The sequence below is a fragment of the Centrocercus urophasianus genome, unplaced genomic scaffold, assembly GCF_019232065.1.
Source record: "Centrocercus urophasianus isolate 14NV4802_14NV808 unplaced genomic scaffold, USGS_Curo_1.0 seq_37, whole genome shotgun sequence".
Taxonomy (NCBI): Eukaryota; Metazoa; Chordata; class Aves; order Galliformes; family Phasianidae; genus Centrocercus; species Centrocercus urophasianus.
In genome coordinates, this window is record NW_024884944.1 from 1288148 (window position 1) to 1305992 (window position 17845).

Consider the following 17845-nt stretch of genomic DNA (forward strand, 5'->3'; position numbering starts at 1 on the left):
GCAGACAGCATCCAGCAGCAGTGCTGCCATACCTTTCTGCTCTTCTTGGAGCACACTTAGAAAAAGAGAGCAAACATCCCCTCTGGACTGCACAAATGCCCCCCATAGAGTTCACACTGTACAGTTACAGCCCTCTATTTTTTAACTGGTATGAAATAAAACTGTTTCAACAAAAGTGCTTCGCATACCAGCATCCTTAACTTCACTAAGGGCAATAAGAAAACCAACCAGATCTGCACAACTACAGGCATGCAATTGATTTCACAGACCATAAGCTGACATGGGGCACGTGAACAGAAACACGAGGGTTGGAAAACCAGTTTTTATCTTTTGGCTAAATTAGAAATTCTTGAGCAAATCTTACTCATCAGTCATTTGCTTTCTCTGCTCACCTCGTTTCATGGCTGCATTTGGGACTGTTTAAAGTAAAAGTGATTTTGAAGAGATCTCAAACGCTCATACATCAAAAGAAGGGAAAACTTCAACTGCTCTGACAACACTTCCTCCAAAGGATGGACATCAAAATGAAGCAGGGTTTGTTAAAGACACTTCAGAGGGATTCATCTCCATTTCCAAATCACGGACATTTCATCTCCCTTTTGTACTAAAGGCAACAAAAAGCAACCTAAGAAAGCTTCTAAAAAACACAGGCTATATAAACAGGTTTGGATTTGGGTTTGTTTAATGAGAAGTAATTTGACAACTTTTTATTGGTTTTCTTCTTAACCTTTCAGGTTGTTTTCACAACATCAGAAAAAAAAAATAAAGCTCAAATCCAACTTTCAGGTTCTGTTCAAGGAAATTAGAGCTCATCCATTTCAGAGTTAGGAACTTAATGATGAAAAGAGAAATTAATGTCTCAGCACCAGCAACGTTATGGCCCCAAAGGTTCTACTTAAAGTAATATCCCCACTAAATGCTGGGGCTCCAATGTCAACCCATGGATGAAAGCATTTACACCAGGGCCAAAGAATTCTCTTTTTAGCTTTCTCTTGCAATGTCAGGAAGAATCTGCTTCCACCACTTGTTTTAAGGTCTTTAACATCCCACACCACCTACATTTGCTTCCCTACTTCGTGTTATCCTCTAGTTCTCACGTGCCTACATAAAAATGATTTACAATAGAAAAGTTAAGAGAATTTTCAATGGCATGCAGATTTTTCAGTTTTGAACCTCTTCATCTTTGCAAAGCTTCATATAAGTAGAAAATATCTTCTTCTGTTGGGAGAAAGAGCCTGACATTGTGGAAAGCCTAATAACTGCAATGGCAAAAAGCAACAATAACCCCACACCAAAACCTTTTCTTTACATGTTTCGTACACTTTGCATTAAATACACCAGAAGTACCAATATTTTACATTCCAAAACGAGCTTTTCTCACTTGGGACAGAGGAGAAATTTGGGAAATCATTGGAAGCCAGAACCTTGCTTGCAATTTATCTGTCTTACTGCATTTACCTATGCAGCAAGCAGAGAATGCAGTCATTTTAACAGCCTAAACAAGTTTACTTGTTTAGAGTAAGCATTACCTTTGTGAGCAGGAAATAAAAGAAAATGAGGCCTAGCAAGGGGGGAGGAAAACATGAATTGCTTTCTCTCAATGTGAACGTTCACAAGGTGACTGATTACAGAAGGGAAGTGTGACAAGTAGCAAGAAATTCTGACAGCTTTAATGGAAATGTATGCCCACATTTCAGTCAGGCTGTTCCCAATGGAAAAGAAAAGTAGAATCAGAGTGAAGAGAACTCCTCAAACTGTTTGTAAACATTCACAGTGCTTTCTTCTTGCTGGAAAACTGCAGAATCCACAGAAGAAATTGGACTATCTCATAGAAGCTGGGCAGATGCAAACATGAGCCCTCCTACATCAGTAGAACCAAGACCTTTCTTCATCTCTTTCTGTATAAACCCATACTCAAGCATTTGCCCCACTTACCTTCACATGTGTACACAGCCACACATCTGCTTAAGTAGAATCCTTAAAGCAGCTGTTGAGATAGCAGTAATCAAGACAAAGAGCATCCTCACTGCAGCAGCTGCACAGCAGTGCTGGAAGATAGCAAACCCAGCAGCTCCTGCTGTGGCGCTGGGAGTTGTGCCCAAGTGTTTCAAGTTGGTTTCTTATTTCTGGAGAGAACCAGGGTGACTTTGAAAGGAGATGCAACGCTTGACTCCATACTACAGAGCAATTTCACATCGTCCTGCCCGGCCAACGAAAACAAACAGTCACAAGCAGATGGGATAAACAGAAGAAAAGCAAACTGTAAATTGACTTGGCCGGGGTACCGCTGGATGGTGCCTAAGAGTACTTAATGGAGTTAAATGCTAAATAAATAAATAAATCATTTCCTTGTCAGTTCAGACACGGAGGTGGTAAATAGCACCGTATGCCATACCATATGTCAGTCAGCAACAACCCTAATAAACCAGCAGTTGAAAAGCATTGGCTGAAGCTCGGCGTCATCCCAGTTCCCTCACACAAATGGAGCACACCTTGCTGGAAGCAGCGAGGCAAGAATGATAACCTTCCAGACAACAGGCAGGTCAACCCACTGCACACAGCTTCAGCTGCTACAAGGCATTCAGGTCTTCTTCCACTGCTACCATTGACACTTGCAGACAAAAGATGCAGTTACTGAACCCACATGCTATCTCCACACTGAAACAAAGGTGGTTTTTCTTGCCATAGTGACACGAACAGCCTCACTGAGTTCTCAGTTACCCATTTGTTAGACATGCTGAACTCAGACCTTCTGAACCAACTCAAGAACTCCACACATCCCTTCTGCATGCTTTTCTTGGAAGCATTGGCCCTTGAAAACCACATGGATAAGTTGGATTTAATGCATTCAGCACTTGGGAAGAGAACACACTGCTTATGATGATGTTTTGGAATGTTAAATACAATGACAACATCTTACAAGGATCCTTCATACACAGCCAAGCCACTCAGTAACTTTGTCTAACAACTTGCTGGCAAATTTCAAGCAACAATTAGAAGATTTCAGAGCTAACACTTATACCCGTACCTGCCTGGGCACTAATGCATCAAATATTTCCATCTGGAATTGTACAGCTCCTTCTAGGTAGCTAAGCATCAGTAATGCTCTCCATGCTAAGCAGGAATGAGATTTTACCTTATTTTAAGGTGATAATGCATTCCCTCCACTCCCAGCTAAGTCTGCTGCAAGGCAACACCAGGAACACATTCCAGGAAGGAAGAAAAGCTTTTCCCAGGGGATGCACAAAGGCTCAGAAATGAATTCCAGGCATAATAAAACCCTCACCCCTTTGTTGCCATCTCACTGAGGTCACTGTATTTGTAGAAAGAGCTTTAAAACTTGTGAAAGGTATTCAAGTTCATATCCTTAAATGTTATTTTTAAACCAGGAGCGTTATTGCAGCGTATTCCTCAGAAAGGAATGAGATCTAAGCTCTTCTGAAAGCTCAACCCATCAAATTTCACATACCTGTGATCAGACCCAGATGGTGCAGAATAATGTGGGTATTTGGTTACCAAGACCTTTCCTTTTGGCCACTCTGTGTAAGCAACCACTGTGCACAAGTTATATTCTCACTTGCCTGTTGATGAGGCAGCAGAAGGTTTGGGGTGGCACAATTCATACATTACAAGATTGCAGTTCCCTCACTTTGAAGGTTTCACCTATCAAAAAACCAGAAGAACGGAACTCCTAAACCTAACCTAAGAAAAACACAGTTGCAAAACTTTTTTGCTAATAAAAATTCCTACGGTGCTTATGAAATCACAAAAGCCTGAAAACTTCACAGCTTCCCAAGGACGTTCTGCATCCTCTATTCAAAGCAAATCAGCATTCACAGTTGCACCTCAGCCAGCTGAACTCATGGCATTTCTAGGAAATTAGAAGAGTGGAAATAAATCACTTTGCAGATTTCCCCTTGGAATGCATGCACCAAATAATCAGCAGCTCCTGGACCACAGTAGAGAACACTGCAAAGCCCTTCACCCAAGCAGAGCTGGGAGCACCGTGTTGTCAGCAAGTTCTTCTGAGATGACGAGGTCACCAGGTGAAGCCTAGCAGGGTTTTCACATCAGTTACAGGATTCTGCTGACTTTGCTTTTCCTACTTCAGAACCCTTCCAACTTGTTCAACCGGTTGCCAACAGTCTGCTTTGCAACACAGGCCCACATCCATTCCTCATGCAAACTGGTGCAACCAGCAGCAGAAATTCCAGCGCCTGCTGTCAAAGCTGGAGTTGGTTGCAGGAAAGCCAATCAGGGGCTGCTTGTTATATTGGAGCATCTCAGGACATGTAAAACTATTCTGCTTTTTGGGACAGAATTAAGCAGCCTGACCTTGGTTCTGCCATGCCAGCATCTGCATAGACATGAACAGTGGCTCCATGTGGGACTGTTTGGAGAGATTGCTGCCTCTCCATGGTAAGCTCCACAAACTGTTTCTGCAGATGAGCTGGACAGCCTCAGTTTTGATCTGCTATTCTTACTTCATTCTCCAAATGTATGCTACAGGCATTCAGACCAGGATGTGCTCTTTAATGCAAATTAACAATTACCTACGAAGAGCTTTGAAAACTGAGCATCTGCATTAATTCCTCCTCCTCATTTTAAACCTGATAAAGAACTAGGAAGATTAGAGGAGGGAGACAGAGACACTTTCTATCCAGGGCTGTATATTCTTCTATTTGCCATTCCTGCAACAAAAAAGTTGTGGGCCAGGTTTTGTGAGGTGCAATTCTGCATCCCTGCTCTCAGCGTCCACACACACCAACCTACACCACGCTGTGCCTATGGAAACACCCAAAGGGGAATTCCAACATGCTTATGCATAAGTGGTAACGCTCAGATGGGAATTCAAAACTAGGCAATAAAAAAAATAAAGAAAGAAAATTACAGCTGCAATTCTTTAGGATTTTAGTGAGAATTGTAACACATCCATGAGAGCAGCAGCACAGCATGGAGGAGCAGCGCCAGGAACATCAGAGCAACCATCCCAGCAACACAGCCCAAGCAAACCCTCTCACATCTCCAGGTTAAGGAGCTCCTTGTCCAACAGCACAGGGAGCACTTTTAATTCTCCCAAGGCGCTATTATGAAGATTAATTAAGGTCTGAGCAGTGCTTTCAAGATCAAAACTGCTGCGTTGTTATTTATTATTAAAGAACAACAAAGTGCATTTTTGTTGCCTGCAATTGAACTTCATAGAGAAAGGAGTGAAAGCACACATGTGCTCCAGTGCACAAAGGAACTCCCTGCCCCAACAAGCTGGGATTTGCCTGACTGCGTTTTTAGCCACCAAAACCCCATCAGTAAAACTATACCCATCCCTTTGAAATATTCCAAAGGCCTTAAGGAATACAACTAATGTAGTTTCTCTTCTGATTCTCTTCCAGGATAAGCTCTTCCTATCAGATATTTCAGCATAGCACCTTTTATCCCTAAGTGCAGCCCTAGAATTGCTCACATGCTAACATTAGCAAAGCTCTTCAGAATGTCTAAATCAGAAATTCTGCACCTACTTTGGTTGTTTCCATTCAAAACTTATTAAATCGTTACTTCAGCTGTCAAAGCCTGCCCAGAATAACACATCCTTAGCCATTAGATTATACAGTTTGTTACATGAAGCTTCAGAAGAAGCACAGGGAGGGAGAAGACATTACATCTAGATTGCATTGGGGCTCTGCTTTTCTTCATAGGCTTTTCCCCACCAGAACATGACTGACATACATGGCAAAATGCTTTTCAGAAATGTCCACCACTGAAATCCAAGCAGAAATCCTGTGCTGCAGAACGTGCACGGCTGGGTTTTCCTAGCATTTTACCTACAGATTAAATCATTTACTAGAAACGTGACCATATTTCAATTACATCTGTATTCTTAAGAACGCAGAATCATCTGTGCCTTGGCAGCACCTCCAGCAAACATAAAAGCTGGGTAAATTAACAAGATCTTTTGAAGACAAATCTGGAATGCCCGTAACCAAGCTGTGTGTTCAAACAGCTGCAGCAGGAGCCCAAGCTCTGTGGCATCTCAGTGCAGGGATGTAACAATGCAGATGCTTGAAGCAAGCAAGAATGGCAGCTATTGGAGCCAGGGGGCAGGGAGCACTGACAGCTGACATCACCCAGCCTGCATCACCACCTTGCTTTACAGAAACTGCTAACAAAGGGATGGGCATCTGCAAGATGCTGAGCACCTCACCCCTGTGTCAGCCAACGTCACCTCCTCAGGAAACGCTTGCATTTTATTACATTACTTGTTGGCTCCGTTCCCATCACCTCAGTTTGCACTCAGAAGGTTCTTAAAATCTGCAGCACTTTCTTATTAAAAGCACAGATAGCAGATTGCGAACTTCTGTACTTTCCTGAACGCTTGCAGGAGAAAGTTGTGTTATATTTAGCAGCCATATGGCAGCCCTCCTCCACACACGTTCTCCAGAGATAAGAGCTGACAAATTGAGTTCTCTATAGCACCCATCTATACGTTTGCATTTCCTGTTTTTAATCATAGGAGTTAACTGTGGCTTAATTCTTAAACCTGATGTTTGACAAAAGGGAAACGCAAGGAGTTCCTGTGCTGAGCGATGGAAAGCAGGGAAGGTTTTCCTGCAGCGTAGGTGAATATGCTCAGAAAGCCTCCCAGAGCTACTCCAGACAGCTGCATTATCCACAAATTAATACAGCATGTCTATGAAACCGAATGGCCAAGGATCTATTGGATTTGTTACACACTTTATGACTGCTCTGTGGATAACTGGCAAAGTATCAGATAAAGAGCACTATGCGCAGTGAAATCTTATTAAAATGAAAGGTTTGAGCAGTTCAGCTTGCTGTGTATCTATCAGAGGAGAAGCAGAGAGTAAAGCAACACCTGTAATGCCGTAGAGAGTTTCAGAGATGCAGCACAACTGTTCTACAGCTCAGCTACACTTTGAGGAGCCAGGCTTCACACAACTGCAAGGCACGAAGGTGAGTTTTCCTTCAGCACAGCCCAACCTTACAGAAAGCGCCAGCAAAGGCTAGGAAGAAGACAAAAGTTTTAAGAAGCAACAGAAATGGTTTGAGGTATCTCTCCATTTGGGCCAGCTGGAAAGCAGAGTGAAGAGACAACACCAACATCAGAATAAAATTCAACCCAGCTGCCACCAGCCATGCACACACACGCAGAACTGATGGAGACCAACCTACAGCATGCCAGGCAGCACACCTTGCACAGGAGGAGCAGTTTTTCAGAGCACTGATTATTCCTTCCTGCCTCCCTTGGAGAGATGACCACCACAGAGTGAAAAGCGATTGTGAAATGAGAGTGCAGTCAGAAAGAGGGGAAACGAAGCGCTTCCAGGGCCAGGGTTATTTGCAGAGAATGCAAACACACACAGGAGAACAACAACCAAAAAAGCAAATGCATCTGAGTACATAACCAACCAGCAGGTTTCTTCAAGAAACAAGAAGGAAGAAGCCAATGCAATCATTAAAAAGAAATAATTAAAAGAAACCTTGGCTCAATAAAAAAGTAAAACAAAAAACTGATAGGATAACCATCCCTGCATGGCTGATAAGCAGAGCAGTAGGAAGAACAAGAAAGAAATCTTCCAATTAATTACTTTCCTTGCTTTAAATGTGGTCATTAAACCCTGCTGCATAAAGATGGAGGGAACACACAGCTCTGCTCTTCTGGCAGCTTTTCCCATTCCTGAACAATTCTTCCTTCAGATGCGCAGCCACAAAGGTTCAAAGGTCCCCAAAGCCTTTGTTCTCCGTTCCAGCAGAGTTACAAACAAACTTTTGTTCCTGTTTCTTCAATGAAATGGGCTGCAGCAGTTACCAGGGACCTCGCCTTCCACACCAAGCTGCCTTAAGCACCATTCAGCTGAAGGATCACAGAATCTCATTTGCACTTCAGGAATAAATTATCAGAACTTTTTGTGAAACACAGCCACTGATTCAGTCAGCTATTGAATCAACCTCCAGCAAACACATCACATACGGATACAAGTGAGGAAGAAGCGACGCATTCTGCTGCACAAATTGTGTCAGAAGATATCCGTGTTTAAATTAAACTCATTCATGAGTTCACACAAGTGAACACGTTCTACATTTCAGTGCAAAGTGAGGACTGTCAGCAGCTCTAAAGTAACACTCATGTATGTATACACATTGAAAACAACAACACCCAAATGCTGCAATTCTTACACAGCCAGGGTGCGAGGAGGAGATGAGAACCATAGAGACAAGCGACTGGAAGCGAAACCTCAAATATAAATTAACAGCTCCTATTGAATTGGGAGTTAACTCTCTAGAGATGCTTCCTGTACAGCTCTAATCACAAAAGATATTCCCCTCCTCCCCCCCCCCCCCCTTTTTTTTTTTAAATATATCATGTCTTCAGGCTACAGCATATAAGCTGGCTATTATGAAGTCTAATGAAGACATTCATGAATCATAACAAGGAGGAAAAGGGTAAATCCCAACAAATACCCAAAGGCTCTTGTAACGAGTAAAGTTATGCTCAAAGAAGGGCTTTCTAGCTATGTGTGTGTGTATATGTGTGCTTCCGTATGAGTTGGACTCGATGATCTTAATGGGTCCCTTCCAAGTCGGGATATTCCATGGTTTCTCCAGCTGCAAGGAATTCAAGCCAGGTCCCTTAGTTCTCCAAATGCCACTGTCACTTCTGTTCTCACATCAGCACCAAAAGATACCAGACTGCTTTCAAAACACAAGGACTGTACTCTCCTTTCCCCGCAGAGCACCTGCATGAACCTTGAACACTCTGAATACTGAGAACGCACACCTACCCAGTGCCAGCAAGCATTGGTACCAAAGTAAAAGCAAGACTTCATCATTTTAACAGACACTCATCTGCTGCTAAGCATAACTCCGATAATGAGATACACAGAACATTAAACATGGTTTTCTTGAAGAAATAGGAATTTTCAAGTGAGTTATAAGAACCCAGCACCTTCCTGACAGTTATTTTGAGCAAAACTGATGATCTCCATCTGCTAGTAGGTGATGCCAAAGCTTTTAGAACACCACCTTCCGTCCCTGCATCTCAAAAGCAAGTCACCAGCAGTAATTCCATCACTGTCACCTTCCCTGCTCTGCACTGTGGGACCACGGCTGTGGGAATAGCACCACATCTGTGCTGCTGAATTACCCAACGGCACGAGTTTGATTCACACTATGGGATATCCCATGAGCATGCTTTGTCTAGAAGAAATGTTCACCTGCTTTATGCTAGCTGTAAGGCATAAAAGCCTTTAAAAGACCAAACCAAGAATAACGCAGCACTGAGAGTTTGCAGATCTGGTATAAAGCGTGCTTAAAGTAAACAGAAGCACACAAGATAAATCTGAACCATCACAGTGGGTTTATCCACATGCTGTGCTTCATTCCATGACCCTCATGTTGAAAACCCACAGTCAGGAAACCCAGGGCCGTAGCTCAGGCTGCAGCTGACCAAGTGACCCTCCATCCAACCAAAAACCTCAGGGATGTTAAAGCACTTCGTTTTAACCTGTAATCCCCAAGAAGGCAGGCTCAAACTACTTATCATCCTGGTTTAATGATTTAAACCCTGTTTTTCCTCTGATTTCTTAAGAGGGTTATTAATGCATACTCTAAATCAATGCTTTTCCATCCATAATGATGAGAAGCTGAGCTCTGGAAAGGCAAAAGATGGGGCACCCTGGGAAGAGATGGAAGCACTGGAAGCTTCCAGATGGAAGCACTGCAGCTTCCAGAAAGGGCTCAGTGAAACCAAAGCAGCAGTGGAGGGGCTTACAGGGGAGGTGGCAGAGAGCTCCATCCAAAGACACCACAAAGCTCTGCTGAGGATTGAGCCACCAAATTGAACTTCTTACCACACAGCAGCACGGACTCAGAAGGATGGGCCTCCCACTTAAATAAATTCTTTATTTTTTTCCTCAGAGAGAGCAATTAAGTTGACAAGAGGATGAATGAATCATTGATCGGTAATTTACGCTGAACTCTCCCTTCAGCTGGAGACTTCAAGCTACAGCAACAGGATTTGCTCCAAATGCTGCAATTTGGCTACAAAAGCAAAACAAACTGAGCACGGGCTCTTAAAACGATGACTTCAGAAGAGGAGATCTGGAAGTACCTTTTTCCTAAGCTATGGGCTAAAAGAAGGGCAGCAGAGCCATGCTGCTATAACATCCACAGATGAGACTGTAAAACCCAGATTTACACATCAGTAAACAGCGAGAGAACATGCAGTGAATGCCAACAGCTCAGTCATAATCATCACTTGAAAAACAATAAATCTACTCAAATAATTAGAATGAAGGTAGCTAAGATCGTGCTTCAACCAAAAAACAAAAGATAAGGAAGCGCATGCATGGCATATGTACCAAACTGATTGCAGCAAACCTGGTAGCGCTGGTTTATCAGCTTAAACAATCAACGCCTAATTAAGCGTGCATTTAACAACTAGGTAATAAAGTTTCTTTGTAGGGAAAATCAGATTGCAGAAGTCAACATCAGCTTAGACACGATTAACTTCCTGTCCACTGCTGGGAAAGCAAATCCAATTTACTAAATACTTCAAAGGGCAGTTTTTAATTAATTTAGCCATCTCCAAATAACGTGACACTATACACGGATACAGCAAGCTGGTCTCATCGAGTCCAGGAACAGAAAGCATCTAATAACTGACATGCACCAAGGCTCTGTAATGCTCTTAGGAGCAGCCCAGTGTGTGTGTATGGCAGAGGTCAGCAGGAGCCTTCACAGGAGAACCAAGCTCAGTCACAGCTGTGCCATCTGCCACACCTGCAGCACTTCTCTCAGCTTTTCCATTACCTAGAGTTTCTAAAACAATTTCTAGGGCTTGAATACACACCATGAGTAAGGCTGAGTGTAGCTGTTTCCAAGTGGCACATGGAGGGTCACATCACCTACACACCTGGAGAGTTTTACAAGGGCAGAACGGAGGCAATGCAGAAAAACCGGCAGGGAAGTACAGCAAAAGTACAGCAGTAAAAGCAGAAGCAGGATTCACGTCACATTGCTGTATTGACTGACAGCTTCTCTGCCTTCCTACACTTTTCACCCAACACAATACATTGAAATTCCCTCAAGTTCCCCAGTCTCGACTGTTCAGTGACAGTGATTTGTTCCCAGCTATGAGTCAAAAACAAACAAAACCACAAAACTAACGCTGAAAAGAAACTGTTTCAACCAGACAAGCTCGAAATGAGTCGATGACCCGCAGCTGGACCTCCTCACGTTATGCCATCCTCCAAGCGCTGGTTGGCTGGGAGACCTCATTTCCATAACAATAGCTGGCTGGTAATGAGATGCTTCTCCTTAATGCCCACGGCACGCACATCCCCCTTGCCTTTGGCTCAGGGCTCGCAGCCAGGCAGCTCCTAGATTAGCATCACAATGCAATCGCTATGAAAATTAACATCCTCACACCGGCCGGACCGGAGGACCTGCTTCACCACCCCCAGCTACTAAATTGACTTTTTTTTTGTTGTTTTTCTTTTCCCTCCCCTCTAGGAAAAAAATAGCCGCTGGTGTGCTGTAGTTTGTTCCTTTCACGTTACGGCATTACAGACCGCAATCCCAGCAGCGACACGGAACAGCTTTCAAGGCAGGCACTGAAGGCACCACGCGTTCTCTCCTTACAGCTCCGAGTCGTGCACGGGAGGAGAACGAGCTCAGCTCAGCACACAGAACCTCTCCATCAGTTCGCTGTGATACCAGGCTGAGGTGCAGCACAAAGCCGTGCCCACCGATTGCAGCCACAGCACCAGGAGAGCAATCAGCCCAAGCGTCCGGATGCAAAACCTCCAGATTTCCCCGCGTTTCTTTTTGTGTCTCCCTCTGTCCGCACCCGGGGATCACCCAAAACGGGATGGAGCCAACAGCTGTGACACAATAGCATCATTGATGAGACCGTGCAAAGAGGAAATGCAAAGGAAAATAATTCAGAGGCCAACATCTTCCTCTCGTTTGTGGAGAGAAGGAAGCAAAGGCTGCCCAGAGAGGCTGTGGATGCCACGTCCATCCCTGGAGGTGTTCAAGGCCAAGTTGGATGGGGCCCTGGGCAGCCCGGTCTGGTATTAAATGGGGAGGTTGGAGGCCCTGCATGTGGCAGAGGGTTGGAGATTCATCATCCTTGAGGTCCCTACCAACCCTGGCCATTCTGTGATTCTGTCAAAGGCCAAGGGAACCCACAGCAATCTTTGTCACTTATACAAACACCTCTAGACATAATAAAATAGGAAAAACACTCCTATTTTTGGAAATAGGTGTTACTGAGATCCTGTTTGTGTGGAAATGAGGGAAGTTGACTGCAGTCCTCCCACAATACAGGCTGACACTGCATGCAAAACAATGCATTTAAATGGCAAAGTAACGTTTCTTTTTCAGAAGGAAAACTCAATGACATCACTGTACTTCCCCCACTCGTGTTGCAGGAAAACAGAACGTCCAGAACCGGGATCTGGATACCTCACAGTGCATCAGAAAGATACACAGCAACACTGCAATGTTCAGCTTCAAACATGCAAACAACTCTAGAAAATCCATCCCCTCAGTGGCAGCTTTGCTGACCTGCCTCAAATACCCTTTGCTTCTCCAAAATCTTGATAAATACATTTAAATAAACAAGTCCCACATCAAGATTACAAGCTGAACTATTTAACAACCATTTGCCTCTAGCAATGAACTAATATTTCTGTACATTATTAATTTCATATTAATACTTTCAGTTCCATTGCATCCCCAAATAGCAGGGGTTACAAAGAGCGCGCTGTCAGAGCCTCTCCATTTTCCTTTTCCCATTTCATTATCTCAGTCACTGTATGTCCTCAAAGCAATAAAATGATTCCTCTGGATGGCTCCAGTGCATTTAAACTTCATAAAACCAGCAGACGTAGAAGGGTGCACGCTCTGGTACTCCATAAAACCTTTGGTAAGCCTCATGAAAACAAATCATTCCACTCACAAAAACCATTTGCTTGCTCTTTCTCATAAAGAATATATAATAATTTACTTGCCAGTCAAAATAAATTGTTCAGTCAAGCCTAATCTAATTTTGCTAAACTACGATGAGGAGACATCTGTGCAGCAGGAATGAAATTGCATGACACAAAACAAGTCCGTGTAGAGCATTCATCCCTATTCTGTGGAAAAGGTTCCCTGCTCAGAACTCCCACACTTGGCAGATTTACTCTTATCCTGCTCTCCAAAGCCCCACCATCCCACTCCATGCTGAAAGGAGTGCCATTTTGGGATCTCTCCATTCTTATCTCTCTTTCTTGAAATGAAATAGCACATTGTAAGGTTCCATCTCCTTCACTTTTCACATATTCCAATGAATTGCATTCTTCCCAATGACAATACTGGCCAACACCACACGTTGGGTCAGAGCAGAGGCCATCCAAGTCTCTGTCCAAAGTGCTGTTTTCTGCACTATCTCACGTGGAAAGTACAGAAGCACAACAAAAGATGATTTGATCCCATCACCCTCTTATAATTAGAAAGCCATCAATCCGGTATGGAGCAGGAGATTGAGATTTGAGATAGATTCTCTGCAGAGAAAGAGACGGGACGGCAGGGACACACGGGCACAGGCAGCAGTGCCCCATCCCTGCAGGCAGCCGTGGTCAGGGATGGGGCTCTGAGCAGCAGATGGGGCTGTGGGTGTCTCTGTGCATTGCAGGGACTGGGTCCAGACAGCCTTTGTGTCCCTTCCGACACAAACCGCTCTACGAAACCAGCGATCTAACTACGAACGCGCTGCCAAGCTTCAAGGCGTACCTGAAGCCACAATTCACCCACAGCGCTACGGATCCTCCCTCTGAAGACCCAACACCGCCATCCCCACCGCACGGAGCGCTGAGCCAACCTGGGAGGCCAAGCCAGCCCGGCGCACCCCGCGCACCCAACGCCCTTCCCGCAGCGCATCGCACGTAGTCCGAGGGGCAGCTCCGGAACCACGGGATGTGCGGGGATCCCCCCGCATCGGGGAGGGGAGCTTTAAACGGCTCCGAATGGCCGCGTGCCCGCCGCACAAAGGGCGCTGAGCACAGCGGAGGATCCGGCACGAGGCGGGCGGCAGCGGCGCAGCTCTGCGCACCGAGGAGCTCCGAGCGCGCGGCCGTGCGCTGCGCTCCTTCAAACCGCCTCCGCGCCGCGATTTCCCGATGCAAAACAAACAAACAATAAACGAAAACAAAACAAGGACAAAAATCTCAGGAACCCACAGGCGGGAGATGGAGCCTCGCGGCGCTGTTCCTTCGCTCCCCTCGCGGCCCCGAGAGGCAGCGCGGCCGTCGGCGCTGACAAAGCCCCGCACCCCCCACTCCTCCCCGCAGCGTTCCGTTCCGTTCCGCCCCGCTCTCACCTCGCCCCGCCGCAGCGGAGGCCCTCCGCGCCGCCTACCAACCGCGTGCCGCCGCCATGGTCGCCGTCCGGACAGGTGAAGGGGCGACGGGCGCCGAGCCGCCGGTGGACGCTCCGGGAGGGGGAACCGCATCCAACCGGCACACACCCCCCTCACACGCGCGTTCCCCGGCGCAGAAAAAAGCTCCGTGCCGAACCGGGGCCCATGCGCGTTGCTTCTGCCCGCCCGGCTCCGCCCCGCCGCCGGGGAAGGGCGGGCGCTGCGCGGCGGCGGAGGGTGGGAGGGGGCGGTTGGATCGCGCGCGTGATGGCGGCCGCGGGGTGGGAGCGCGCGGCGGTGGAGCGCGAGAACGCGCGGCGGGACGGGGGCGTGCAGGGTGCAGGGGGGATGCAGTGCGTGCAGGAAGGGTGCAGGGGGGATGCAATGCGTGCAGGGTGGATGCAATGCGTGCAGGGGGTTGCAGTGCATGCAGGAGGGATGCAGGCTGCAGGGGGGATGCAATGCGTGCAGGGGGGCTGCAGTGAGTGCAGGGGGGTGCAGTGCATGTGGAGTGCAAAGGGGCTGCAGTGCACAGGTGTCTCTTGCGCATGCAAGTTGCAGAAGGCCTGCAGTGTGTGCAGAGTGCAAGGGGAGCTGCAGGGCATGCAGAATTCAGGAAGCTACATGGGGTGTACAGGGCACACAGGGTGCAAGGGGAGCTGCAGAGCATGCCTGGAGCAAGGGGCTGCAGTGTAGTCAGAGTGCCTGCAGCCAGTGGGAACGAGGGCTGCAGCAGGGGCAGTCTCAGTGCAGCAGGGTGACTGAATTGCATAGAAGCCTGGGAGCATCAGGGCTGCTGGTGAGGGTGCTGGGCTTTTGCATGGAGAGTGAGAGCAGGGTGAGTGCTTCATCTTGATCCTGAGCCTGAAGCTTGAGGCCAGGCTGTGAGAGGAAGAGGTAGCACTCGCATGGGGGTTGAGCAGGGCACTGAGGGCAGTGCGGTTGTTTGGGGCTGTCCCTGCAGTGGCAGCAGGAGGAATGGAGCCATCACCCTTCCAAGCTGTGCTTTGGGAACTAACCCCAATTGCTCATAATGGCAGTGTGTTTCATAGATGCTTTATTGTACCCTCAGCGTTGTCAGAAACACATGACTTGATTTTGCTGGCTGTACACGATGTGGAAAATCCTTCCTGATAATTATCCCTGCCATTTGGTGACCGCAGAGGTTAAACATCTGATGGCTGCTGTGCACTTATTCCTTCATTGCAAAGCATTTGCTCTGCCTGCAGTGTGGGCCCCGAGGCACAGGGGGGAACAACCCTGATCTGTGTTGGCATGATGCACCTGGGCTCACGTGGGCTGCAGTGCATGCTGACCTCCTGCTGACATCAGTGCTGACACTGCAAAGGCAACATGAAATGATGACTGAAGGCCATAAAGGGGGCCCTGGGCCACCTGCGCTGGTAGAGGGTTGCCAGCCCACAGCAGGGGTAGATGATCTTTAAGGTCTCTTCCAACCTAACCAGTTTATGGTTCTATCATTCTGTAATAGGCATGCAGAAGTTCTGAGTTGTGAGCTTTAATTTCAGAGAACAACAGCTGTGAGACATGAGAACTGCTTCATGGCAGCGTGTGCTGCAGCAGATGCCAACAGGCAGAACTGTGGTTGAGGACATGGGTGGGTTTGGGTTTCCTCTCTAAGGAGACAGCCAATGGCAGAGGTATCAGACAGCATCCCCTGGTGTGGGGAGAGGAGCTGTGTGGGCTAATAAAAGAGGATACAGAAAGTGTATAAATTAAGATGATGACAAGGCAAAGGCATGTGATTTATTGTGCTGCTGTGTGTTACTGACTACAATTCTGATCCTGTCAGACCTGACAAGTTAATTAGGATGAGCCAGGACTGTACCCACATGGCACTGGTGATAAAACCTTGGGGCTCTGGAAGCGGCTCAGTTCACTCCATATAAAGGAGGCTGCAGTCTGAGTAATGTGCAGGGCGATCCCTATCCATGCAGGGCTGATGTGAGCTGCTCAGAGATGCCCAGAGCATCCCGAGGTGGCAGAGCCTTCCCCTCTTCTGGAGATGCCATCATCTCTTTTGTGGTTTCGGCTCTCCCTTGTTTTGACTGGCTGTCGCCGCGTGATGTTGGTAGGGCTTCTTTGTTGCTCTTCACATGCAGAGCATTTTTCATTATGTCTGTCTAACTAAAACCAAATGGTGGGCTGCACATGGGAATGCAGCTTGAGAAAACTGCAGATCAGAGAAAGGTCCTGGCTTCGTGCTGAGGATCCCTGCTGCACTGCCCCAAACTGCCTCCCCCCAGAAGCTCCCGGTGGGCGGTTTGCAGCTCATTGCTGCCCTCTTTTTTTTTTTCTTTTTCCTTTTTTTTTGTCTGAACATCTTCGCTTTTAAAGAATTAAAACAAAGGGAGAATGCTTTCCCCTCCCAAACTTTCTCTCTGCTTCTTGTTCTCTCTGTCCTTCCTCGTGCTCGTTTTGTGGAAACATGCAGAGGTTCTTCTTGATGCCAGGAAGCTCTCCAGCTGCAATGGGCAGTGAAGCACAGAGCCTGTGTGAGCAGCTCACCCCAACAGGAAAGGACTGATGGGAGCTGCTCCAGCCCTTGCCATGCAGAGATTGCTGCTGGGAGCCCAGAGGGTCCGTCTGCCCTTCTCCTGTTGGTCTGAAGGTCATCCACCCAGTCTCCTCACCCAGCAGTGAGCCATTGCTTCCAGGGGCAGCACCAAGCTGTATCCAAAGGGTGCTGGACTGGAGCGTGGCCTTTTAGCTGATAAAAAAAAAAATGGGATGTGGTATCAAAAGTGATAGAATTCAGTATCACAAGTGTGATTGGTTTTTTTTCCTCCCTAGCAAGGATTCCACCGAGCCACGGCATTTGTCACTTAGTCACATTTTTTTTTTCCACTGAAGAAAAGCTCCAGGAAAGGGAAGAATGAGATTTTTCCTGACTTAGAACTGCCAGTGCTTGTGGGTCTGTTTATCTGCAGCCTTGGTGGGAAGCTGCCCCAGCTCTGCCCAGAGAAGCTGCAAAGCAGTGCTGTTGTGTTGCCTCAAAGCTCCACTTTGCTCCATATAAGCAGCCTGGCCATGCTTTGAGAAGATGCTCACATGTGATAATAGTGTATCTTTCCTTCTGTGCCTTCACATCCTTTGGCTTTTATATATTTTTTCTTGGAATCAAACACTTTCCCACTCCGATAGAATTATTACTATGCTGTCACCTCTGTGGAGACCCATGCATATGGTTAAAGAAAGCAGTAAGAAATATTAGGAATGTAACTGAATGCATAGATTTTTAAGGCCCTGAGCCACTTAGGATTTACAAGATATTCTTAGTGAGTGTGAGGAGGCCTTGGGACTGTGCAATAAAGGTCAAGTAGGTACAAACTCAAACAGAGCAGAATATAACTTTCTGTTCCAGCCTGTCCCTTTGGTGGTCAAATCCACACAGATGAGCGCACA

General features: G+C 46.6%; 1 protein-coding gene across 1 annotated transcript in view; it reads right to left on the reverse strand.

Moving 5' to 3' along the window:
* ARHGAP32 (Rho GTPase activating protein 32) overlaps window positions 1–14456 on the reverse strand; it is a 171301-nt gene extending 156845 nt beyond the window's left edge. Inside the window, exon 1 of the mRNA XM_042832071.1 lies at window positions 14381–14456. The gene's annotated coding sequence lies outside the window, so the exon portion shown is untranslated. The remainder of the gene's footprint in view (window positions 1–14380) is intronic.
* Window positions 14457–17845: the final 3389 nt, after the last annotated feature.